At 38.5% G+C, this 12,010-nt stretch overlaps 1 protein-coding gene across 1 annotated transcript in view; it reads right to left on the bottom strand.

The window, feature by feature from the left end:
- The window catches only part of LRRC4C (leucine rich repeat containing 4C), a 155,524-nt gene that overhangs the window by 79,632 nt on the left and 63,882 nt on the right, over positions 1-12,010 (bottom strand). The window lies entirely within an intron of this gene.

The raw sequence follows: 12,010 nt of genomic DNA, 5'->3' as shown, positions 1-12,010 counted from the left end.
TCAGGATCCATGTAGGCTTGAGATTCTCTCTCTCCCCTCTCTGTCCCTCCTCACTCACCCCCACTTGAGCTCTCTCTGGCTTTCTCTCTCTCTCTCTCTCAAAAAAAAAAAGGCTGAATTCATCTCAGAGCATTGATTCTCCACCTCTTTTTTAAAAAGATTTTATTTATTTATTAGACAAAGAGAGAGAGAGAGAGAACACAAGCAGAGGGAGTGGAGGAAGAAGAAGAAGAAGAAGAAGAAGAAGAAGAAGAAGAAGAAGAAGAAGAAGAAGAAGAAGAAGAAGAAGAAGAAGAAGAAGAAGAAGGTTTCCCTCTGAGCAGGGAGTCCAGTGTTGGCTCGATCCCCAGATCCCCAGGATCATGACCTGATCCAAAGGCAGGTGCTTAACCGACTGAGCCACCCAGGTGCCCCTGATTCTCAACCTCTTTGACGAAATACTACAAGTAGGCCAATATTTTGAGGTATGGCCCAAGTGATTTGCTGTAAGTGTGGAGTAGTAAAGTTTGAAAATGATGCCTTCAGCCTTACAATTAGAAGATATTCAACATTTTCCCAGAGAGAGGCTTTCCCACGTGCTTGCATTTTCATCTTTTTCTTTGAGTAAGAGCAAAATGAATGGTGTTTGGCTAATGTAACCAAACTAGTGGTTGCCAGCATCCCTGGGGATCTGTCACACAGTCAACACCTGCAGACAAAAAGGAAGAGCAGGTGTTGTGGAAAGGACACTAGCCTGGAGTCAAGAGGCCAGGAATCCTGGCTCAGCTATTTAGTAGCCAAACGATATTAAGCAGATTCCCTTAAATTATGGTGACTTGTCTTTCCCAGGAGGGCAGCCCAAAAGGGCATTCAATGGAACACCCCAATCCCCAAGAGCTTCCTCTCACAAAATCACGATGCTCTGGTATGTGATTCCCCTACTCAGAGAGCTATGAGCATAGGCAGATGGCCTCTCCAGCGACAGAGAAAGGTTGGTGCATTAACTACCCTGAGTTTCATCTTCCTTCCCCCCGATTGCTACATTGATTGAGCATCTAATGTGCACCAAGTCTTTGGTAATATGTTTTACATACCTAGTAATCCTTATTACAGCCTACGTGGTGGGTAACACAATCTCCAATATAATCCCAAACAGAAAAGGATGCTCAGAGAGAATTTAAGTACTAGCGCAAGTTGACACACCCACAAAATGGCAGAGAGAGAAATTTAAGCCCACACAGTTTGCTGGTTATAAGAAAAGGGATTTAAATTCAGACCTGTCTCACTCCATGCTGTGGACTACACTGTGCATGCCCCGTCCGCCAGATTCATATATCCAAGCCCGAACCTCCAATGTGACTGTTTGGATATAGGATCTTGTGGATGTAATTAAGGTCAAATGAAGTCATAGGGGTCGGGCACTGATCCCACTGAAATAGTGTCCTGATAAGAGGAGACAGCAGAAAGCTCCCTTTCCCCTCATTGTGTGAACACACACACACACACACACACACACACACACACACACACACACACGACAGGATGGCCACCCGCAGGCCAGGAAGGGAGATCTTCCCAGAGCCCGAGATGTCAGCACCCTGATCTTCGATCTCAGAAATCCAGCCTCCACTATCATATGAAACTAAATTTCTGTTGTTTAAGCCCTCCAGCCTCTGGTGCTTGGTTAGGGCAGCTTAGAAGACTAAAACACTCCACAGATTTTTCTTTGCTCTTTTTGCTAAGCCACGCCTAGTCAGTGTGCTCTAAAACATCTGAGGAATGAAAGGAAAAATAGTTACAGAGTTGGTGAGCCCTCATTTTATATTCGATTCTGTTATCTGTGCTCCCTGGGGTTGTGCAGTGCACAGTTTGCATGTCTTTACCTGGCAGTCCCTGCTGCCATCTGCAAAATCCACATTAACTAATAAAGTAAATATGCCCCTGGGTGCCAAATGCTTACCCTGTCACCCCCCAGGACCCCCACAGTTTATGCTATTACTATTCCTTCCACTATCCTGGTTCTATTCTGTGTTCACTACCAGCATCTCAAAGTCGAGGACAGTTCTTAAAAACAGTTCAGCGATTCGTCTCTAATGACAAGTCTTCACCCTCTCCCACCACAAAGCATTTTCCCCACCCTGCAGATGAGGCAAGTGGCACTGGGAGAGCTGCTGAGACCGACCGGGCTCGCTCATCAGGGCAGTCAAAGCACAAATCCAGGTCCCTCATCACCATCCAGGGCTCCCCACCCTGTTCCCTCTAAACTTGCCTGCATGTCCATCTTTCTTACCAAGCACATTCACATCCACTATTTTATCATGTTTTAAATATGTTTCCCAGAAGCCTAATACATTTCAGGATGGCAGGAATTATTTCCAGTTGGTGCACTAGGCTCTCAAAAGATGTCCAGCAAAACTAAATTCAGCCCTTGGGGGGCCACAGATTAGCTGCACTAACTGTTGTCCGGAGAGCTCTTGGAGCTACAATGGTTGTTGAACAACTTCGAGAAAATTCATTAGATTGATTAGTCCAATTAACTCAGAAACGGACATACAAAAACAGGCAGGAAGCTCCTTCTGGGGCCAAGAAATAAATAAAAGACATAACCCTGGCATTGACTGAGTAAATGTGAGGGGACCCATGGAAATTTCTCCATGGAGAGAAAACACTCGGTCTGGGACAGGACCAAGCTCAGGACTGGCTCAAGATAGAAACAAAGAAAAGAATTAAGATCTTCTAGGAAGGCAAAGTCTAAGGAGAGGATTCAAAAAATAAGGACTCTTTGGCAAGCCCGAAGGCCAGAGAACTGAGAGAGAAATTTGTGAAGCGTTCAAGAAAACAGAGAGAAAAGGTCTGAGAGTCTAGAAACATGGCCTTCTTTGTTCAAAGCTGGTAATGAGATTAATCTCTTTGTGAACACATGGAGCAACTAAAAGAAGGGAAAAATCCTCTTGTTAATAGGTTACTATTCAAACATTGATCTTTTGGAATGTATTATTTTGGGGTGCTGCTCTCAGCATCCACCGCTTTCGGGAAAGTTTTTACTTATTTATATGTAAGAACAGAGACCTCATCCCCTTCCTTTCCCTCTTGTATTTTTTCTTTTTTCATTTTTTCTACTTAGTTATAAACTGGCAAAGCTATAGACTTCTACGATTAGTAGAACCCCAGCCGTATGGTGGCTTTCATATATTCTGCTAATACTTGCACAATGAAGACAAACCTGACCCTTTCATTTGTGGTGGAGGATGGATGATAGAATCTGGTTATTCTTATAGCCACTGTAAGCCCCCGGTCCTCAGAGCTGAAATGTCCACATGATCGTTTCCCAAAATCAGCCAGCCAAAAAGATTCAGATGCCAACAAAACACAGATTTCCCATATCCCCTCACTGATCATCCCTACGTTCTATGGATCCAAGTGTGGCCTACAAGATCGAAGGTGGTGCCACCTAGCATTTTTCCTTTTGTCTGACTAGGGAATTTTGGTTTGTTTCAGTAGAAAGACATGATGCCAAATGGATCCTTGGATTAGAACAGGCGAACTCTGATACCATGTGATAAACTAGAAGATGGGAAACAAGGGAGTTAGGACGCCCAGAAGGAACCCAGAACTGCAAGAGAAAGACCCAGGGGCTTCTCAGAAACTAGCAGAACAACATAGTGTTTTTCTGTGAATTTCTCCAGTTAGGAAAAAGTGAGAATGAAAACCAAGGTGTCACCTTGACAGCATGCGGGTCAAGGTTCTGCACCACAAAGGAACAGGGTTGGTAATAAGTTGTTAGCTTGTTACCAAGTAATGAGAAGACCTCAACTTTTTAAAAAGAGGTAGAAAGTAAGGGACAAACAAGATGCCAGAGTCAATTCTTCTGACAACACTGATTGCAGGCAGACAGCTGCGATCCCAGAGCATCTGGGGAAATCCAGGATCATTTTCAGTTCTGAGGAAGGAAGTCATTAGGTGGTTAATCAATTTTCCTTTAGGCTCATTAATAACGGTATCTGGCTGCCCATAGTCTGTAAATTATGGGAGATCCAAATTTAAGAGCTGTGTGGTTGGGAAGACTGAAGGAGCACAAGATTCACAAAATCTGTTTTACTGCACCACACGGAATTAACATGAGAAATAATTTCTTCCATTTCTTAGTAACATACAGAAACTCGGATAAAGTAATCAATAATAGCTAACATTTGTTGAGTGCTTACTGTGTCCTAGGCACTTTGTTGTGTGTTTACATAGATCATCCCATGTAACACAGTGGCTTTACAATATATTTAATGTTAGGATCCCATTTTATAGATAAGGAAATGAAAGCCTAGCAAGAGTGAGTAACTTTAATTAGAAAGAGTAAAATGCGGCTAGTAAACAGCAAAGCCAGGAAGCCACAATATCATAATTCAGATACTATTAAAATATAAGTTGAGAGAGAAAAGGTGATGGAAGGAACAGAGGCTTTATAGTCAAAAGGGCTCTGGGATGAGTCCTGGTTTTCTCATGTACTAGGAGTGCCTGTGTTTAAGCAGATTTGTGTATCTCCTCTATATCTGGTCTTTTTTTTTTTTTTTTTAAAGATCTTATTTATTTATGAGAGACACAGAGAGAGGGAGAGGCAGAGACACAGGCAGAAGGAGAGGCAGGCTCCATGCGGGGAGCCCAATGTGGGACTCGAACCCAGGCCCCAAGGACCACGCCCTGGGCTGAAGGCAGGCACCAAACCACGGAGCTACCCAGGATCCCTCTATCTCTGGTCTTTAAACAAAAGCATCCTTAGCTACCTTGCAAGTCTGGTATACAAATTAAATGAGATAATGCATGTATAGTGCATAGTATATCAGTGAAAGGCAGTAATAATAAAAGCCATTTTTCATTGTTTTGTCCACTCAAATTTATTGTGTCATTCAAAAATAACATTATTATTATTATTATTATTATTATTATTATTATTTTACAGACCCTGTACACAGTGGACACTAAAACAATTGTCTTTTCTCATCCTTTCCCATCTCTCTTTATATAAGGACTACTCACTAACTATTTAAGTAGCTAACTAAATAAATAATAAAAAAAAAGTAAATGAAGAAGATAGCAATTCCGATAATTGAAGAAAAATATGGTCCTGTGTATACATCTGCTTGATTAAAAGTCCACTTTGGAAAGAGGGTATTAAAACTACCCTTAACAAAGAAGTCAGGCCCCTTTTAAAAATGAAGTCATAGGTAAAGCCAAAATCCAAGATAAAAGTCTATCATACGGTGGCTAAGTGTCAATACGTGTCGAGAAGGTTTAAGATGTGACAGGTATATTTCAGCGAGATGAAATTCAAGATAAATCTGAATACCTGCAATTTCCTGAACACCCTGTACAGTTTTACGTGACTAATGCTCTTTGTTCTAAAAACGTTTTGCATTCAGATCTCCTTCTGCACCATGGCCTATAATTCTCATTAATTTTACAGAATTGCCTGTTTATAAAAAGTGGCATATTTTCTTCCGTAACATGTACCCACTACATTTGAATTTTAAAGATAAATTAAATCCCAAGAAAATAACAAATTTTCTGTGGCAAGGAGAAGCCTCAAGATTGTCATGGTCACAAATGCTACTCAGCTGGGTCGGGGAAATGCAAGTCTGGGAGCGACTTGGAGAATCACAGAACATCTAAAATTCTGGAATCTCTTACAAAGTAAAAATGCAGACTGATAAGAACAACAAGTAGTTTTATAGACATAAAGAGGTTCTTATTGTTTTTGATTCTTAAACCTAGAGGCTGAGTTTTTATATATATTCTTAATATTAATATATATTAATATATGTTAATTCATGTGTATACATATACACAAATTACTTTTTATATATATTTGTACATATGTGTGTATATATGAATTAACTGAACCTAAGGTGGAGTTCCTGATTCCTCACCATGACCATAGCCTTTTGGGTCTGCTCATCTACCTTTTGTTCACATGCTTACTCTGGCATGTACATTGGCCTTTGCGCCATTCCTCTTCTAAGCCAGGTGGCACCCAGCTCAAACCCTCTGTACTTTCCAATCCCTGTGCCTGGAATAATTTTCCTCTACGTATCTGCAGGTTTTACTTTTTCACTTCTGTTGATATTCACCCACGTTTCCTCAAGATGCCTTTTCTGACCACTCTATTTATAGTTGCAGCCACTTCTCTACACTCTGCCTACCTTCCCATATGTGCTCTGAACTCTTACCTGTCTGGGCCTTTGCTCTTAAATATGGTAGCCACTATCTTCATGTGAATAATTTAAATTTAAATAAAATAAATAAATTTTAAATAAATAAATAAATAAATAAATTTAAAATAAAATTTAGATTTAAATTAGTCACAATGAGTTAACATTTAAATTCCAGCCCCTTGGTCATACTAGGCTTATTTCAAGTATTCAATAGCCACCTGTGGTCAATGGCTACCATATTGGGAAGCACACCTATTGAGTATTACTATCATTGAAGAAATGTCTGTGGGACAGTGCTGTTTCAGGCATGTGTACACTTTATATATTTGTTTACTGTCATCATCCCCCCTACCAACTCACCTATGCACACCCTAAATTGTAAGTTCCAAAAGGCCAGGAGTTTTGTCTGTTTTTTTTTTTTTCCCTCACTCATTGATGGCCAGTGCCTAGTATAGTCCATCGTCCATAGCAGATATTCAATAAATATCTGCTGAATAAATAAATAAATGGATTTAGACAGAACCATTCATTTTTCCCCTTAAAAACGTCAGAAATAAGAGAACAGTTGCATTACTCCTCTTCCAAGGTTATTTCAACATGGCAAATCACCCTCAGCTGCATTTCACCACAGCTACTTTATATGTTGCTTATAATTGTCCAAATATCTCTAAACGGTAAATCTTTTAAGACTACGGGTTTTTTTGTAATCACTTGTCTTCTGTGCTGGAGTGAAAATCACTGAAATGTGTCAAGATATATGGCATAAAAGTCTGTCAACTCCTAAGCCTGCCAAAAATTGTCAACCATCATAAAAGTTTCAGGAGTTGAGCCTTTCATTTCAGGGGGCTTTTCATACCCACATCATGGTGGTTACATATAGATGGCTGGTGGATGGAGGCCATCAGTCAATCTATTTGATTTTATGGCTTAGATATGCATTTGCCTTGTAAAAATCGTTTCTTATAACTCAGAAAATTCTAGATCTGTAGCTATAAAATTCAGTATTTTTAACTTTTATAGAACTGAGTTTATTTTTATCATACATTTTCTTATAATAAACAGAATTGAACTTAATGGAATATTAAAAAGTATACAGAATATTTAAATAAAAATATTTAAAAGGGAAATCATGTATAACCTTATATTACAAATGCAATCCCTCTTAATATTGGGCATAGTTCTTTTGAGTCTATTTCCAACCCTATTTTTAAAATAAGTATTTACAATGTTATATATCTTTACTTTATTTCCAGCTTTCCTTTTTTTTTTAAGATTTTATTTATTTATTCATAAGAGACACAGAGACAGAGGCAGAGACACAGAAGGAGAAGCAGCCTGATGAGGACTTCAATCACAGGATCACGACCTGAGCCAAAGGCAGATGCTCAACCACTGAGCCACCCAGGTGCCCCCCACCCTCCAGCTGTCCTTTCTTAACAGTACAACCATCCTTGGCATTCATATATTCAACTCTTTATTTCAAATGCCACTGGCTTGTTATCATTTGTATTTTTCCAAGATACAAATTTCACTCATGAGGGGAATATGAATAATTTAAGCTAATGAGTGAGTCTATTAAAACGCCCATAATTTGGACCTCAATGTGGCTCTTTTTCTCTATACTCATTGCTGTGTATGTAGTAACTTGCCCTAATGCAAGGATGTCACTCAGAGGTAGGAAAACACATTGAAGACTGCCAATAAGACTTGAGTTCAGACATTGCTCACATTTCTTCACTCACTCTGCAGATACTCATTTAGTGAGGTACCATCCTAGACTCTGAAAATGCAAATACGTACTTTGGAGGAGCACTTTCTGTTTTTGGTGCAGTGCTAAGTAAGTACTGTATTTAGGTGTCTTTTTTGATACACATAACTGTTTTTGTCTGTTATATAGTTAATGACACAAACAGAAATCCAAGTAATATACAAGTGATGGATCAAATATGAACAGAGGACAATTCAAGATGACCTAGCATGTTGTGAATAAGCAGTAAGGGTTAGCTACTATTATTATGCTATTATTAAAAATTGAGGCTCTTCTAAAGAGAGCAAGAAGAATTCCTTGTGGATATAAAATATTTACTGCATATTAGAATCATTTTTCCTGGCATTAAAACTTCCTTGTAAACCTAACAGAACATTATTCAGCCATAAAAAAGAATGAGATCTTACTTGCAACAACATAGATGGATCTAGAGAGTATTTGCTAAGTGAAATAAGTTAGAGAAAGACAAATACCATACAATTTCACTCATACGTGGAATTTGAGAAACAAAACAAATGAACAAAGAAAGAGACAAATGAACAACAGAGTCTTCACTATAGAAAGAAAACTGATGGTCACCAAAGGGAAGGTGGGTGGCAGGATGGGGGAAATAGATGATGGGGATCAAGTACACTTATTATGATGAGCACTGAGTAATATATAGAATTGCTGAATCACTATATTGTACACCTGAAACTAATGTAACACTGCATGTTAACTATATTGGAATTTAAAAAAAAATAGAAAAAAAAAAAGAAACTTCCTAGAAAACCTGATTTTGATGACTGCAGCATAATCTATATATGGATGTATTATAACACATTTATTCATCTTCTTACCTCTGGGCATTTATATGCTTCTGATTTCAGTTTTCACTTGAATAAAGCAATGGATTTCAAAAAAATAATTCCTATACACTCAATAAATATTTATCTGTTACCTTCCATGTTAAAATCCCTGTGACAAAAACCTCAGATAACACAATGAGTGCCCATAGTGGATTAGGATGAGTGCACAAGGGAGATCCCAGGCAAGTGCTATGGAGGCTCAGTGGAGGGATGGAATTCATTAGCAGGGAAGATCAAGGTCTGCTTTTTTTTTTAGAATTTGATAGTACAGTCTCAACAGGTAGATAATGTAAATAGAACAGAGAGAGCACAAGGAGTAAGGGAGATGGTGTCAAGGCAGAGGGAATACTTTGAGCAAATGCTGGAAAGTGGCCAACCATGAGCCAAGGTTCAGGAATAGTGAGTTAGCCACTAGTCTGGAGCAAAAGCTTATGGTGGAAAAGGTTAAGAAGTATAGAAAAGAAAATATAAGAAAAGGTTAGAAACATAGACTATTTTCATATTATAAAATACTTTGAGCACAGGATAATGAGTCTATCCTAATTATGTTTGCGATAGGGATATCATGGCAGATTTCATTGAGTCCACTTGGTACTAGTTAAAATGAGAAATCCAGCATCATATCTCATCATGTCATTAGGGAAGCAGTTGAGGCCTGGGTTGATTTAGGGTGCAAGAAATGAAATACATAGAAAAATCTTTTCTTAGAAACCAGGAGAAAGGGCACCAGCATTTAAGTAAGCATAGAGAGAACATGAGTGCTAGTGTGATCCCAGGATTCAGGGCAAACAAACAGAAAATGTCAGGCCAGTTGGATGGCTCGTTTCAGTATCACGATCTTCTCTTCCATTGCTAAATAAGGAGAATCGGGGGGGAAATAGATATAAGACCTCCCGCTTAATAGAGGTCTGGGCAACTAATTCTATTTCTTTCTAGACCTCTTTAAGAAGGAACTGACCAGAGTGTCTGTCCAGAGTGCAATGTCTGAAAGGTGCCTTTCTCATTTGCATTCTTGGACAATCTTTTAAGCACACACTATTCCAAAATGTCACCCAAGAGAATAGACAAGATACCAGTAAGAGGTGTATCTGCAGAATGAAATGTGCCAACCACAATTTTATCTGCAGAGCCTTTTGGGAAATTAATTCTTTGCCTCCTTTCCAAGACCTTCCATTCATGTATCCCTTTGCAAAACTAATTATTTTTAAATGACTGCATGTTTTCTGTCCAACTATAAGGAGCCTTCAGTTTCTAAAACTTATCCTATAATGCTTTAGTTTTTGCTTACAAATTGATTTTTAAAAAGGTTTTCTCTTCTAACTGTTGTACTTACTTAGATTAAAACCTTTATTTAAATACACAGAGACATGCAGTTTGTAAAAATTAAAAGTTTGAATGTATGTGTGTTTGTGCGTGCGTTTTACACAGAGAGATCATTTTGGAGATTGGAGATATGTTTCATCCAATTTAGCTTTACATTCCTCAAGTGATTCAGCTTCCAATATTTCCCATGAGATGACTTTCAAAATCCAATAGCTTTTTATTCTATAGAGGCTGTCAAATACTCAATAGCCTTCACATTCATTAAAATTCTTATTATATAATGTTGATCTGGGTTATATATAATTCCAATTCCATTTAGCATCTTTCAACACGTATGTATAAATCCTCTCCCCATGATGTGGGCTTTATCGAATAACCTTACACTTTTCAAGACTTGTGGTGCCCCAAATAAATGCAATAAAACAAACACAATTTTTAAAGACAAGGCAACATAGCCCAAAGATCATAATCTTTAGACTCAAGTAAACCAACCGGATTCTTAGTTCAACTCTTGCACTATCTGTATGTATGTGAGAAAACAACCTATGTTTCCTATAAGTCTTTATTAATTGATTCATTAATAAACTCCAAATAATAAAAAGTTAGACCTACGGATTTGTTGTTGGGATTACACATGTTTATTACAAAGTATGTTAAAGCATTTTGATCCCAAGACACCTTCCTCATCCCCCACTGGCAAACAGTCCTTCTTTTGCTACCATTTCTTGTACTTCTAACAAAACATGGTCTATTTGTGCTTCATTATGTTCCCTCAGTTGTTAACGTAAAGGGCCACCTGAAGGTATCATGTTTTGTCATCTGACAGTACTGGAGTAATAGCAAAAAAGGTATGGGACAGAAGCTAAGAACTTAAACTCTTCCTTCAATCTTTCTCTCTAGGCTAATTTCTACCCCCTTTAACCCGTAGCTCAAGCATTAGCTCTTCGGCAAATATTTCCAAAAACTACTCCACCCAAATTCAGTTAGGAGAACTTAACAGAACACTTAGTTTTTGTCATGATATTTGCACTCTATCTACCACACTATAATACGATTACCTCTTCAGGTCCTATGCCCCAAAAGAGCTGGAGCTACTTCACATAGAACATATTTTTTAACTCATGGTGTCTCTCCATCATCTAACAACATAACACAAAAGAGGCACTAAATGAATTAATTAATAAGCCATTCTGAATTGAAGTCATCAATTACAGAGTAAGACTCATGACATCCATTCCTTTAATTTTACTGATTTTGCTTCCAAAGCTTTGAAAAGTTGGATTATTCCTGAAGGTTGTTTTGTTTGTCTTCCATCACCTTCCCTCAGGCAGAAACCCATCCAAACAATGTCAGATAGACCAGGTCGACCCCATTCTCTTAAGATAAAATGGATTTGCCACAATGACTCATAAGAATCTGTTGTATAGGCCACTATTATTGACTAAGAGTTAAAGTGATTGTAAAATATGATGAGAACAATAAAAGACACTGTGGAAATGAATCCCCATAAGCTGCCTCTATAAAAACATTAATTACCCACTTGAAGCTACTTGAAACAATGGCCAAATTCCATTATTCTTAGATAAAAAAATAAAACAAAACAAAAAAAAAACAAAACATCAGTTATTTGAAGTTCCAAAACCTTTGGCATGGAACTAGCTTGAACACCACTGGACCAAACACTAAAAGATAGAGATAAGTATGGCTTCCTTGCAACCTTAGGATTAAGTGATTTTTGTTTAAGATTTAATTTATTTATTTGACAGAGAGAGGGGGGGGGGAGCATAAATAGGCAGAGCAGTAGGAAGAAGGAGAGGGAGAAGCAGGATCCCGGCTGAGCAGAGAGCCTGGTGCGGGGCTCCATCCCAGGACCTTGGGACCTGAGCCAA

The sequence above is a fragment of the Nyctereutes procyonoides genome, unplaced genomic scaffold, assembly GCF_905146905.1.
Source record: "Nyctereutes procyonoides isolate TBG_1078 unplaced genomic scaffold, NYPRO_anot_genome, whole genome shotgun sequence".
Taxonomy (NCBI): Eukaryota; Metazoa; Chordata; class Mammalia; order Carnivora; family Canidae; genus Nyctereutes; species Nyctereutes procyonoides.
The sequence above is the reverse complement of the archived record's forward strand: the minus strand, read 5'-3'. Positions and strand labels throughout refer to the sequence as shown.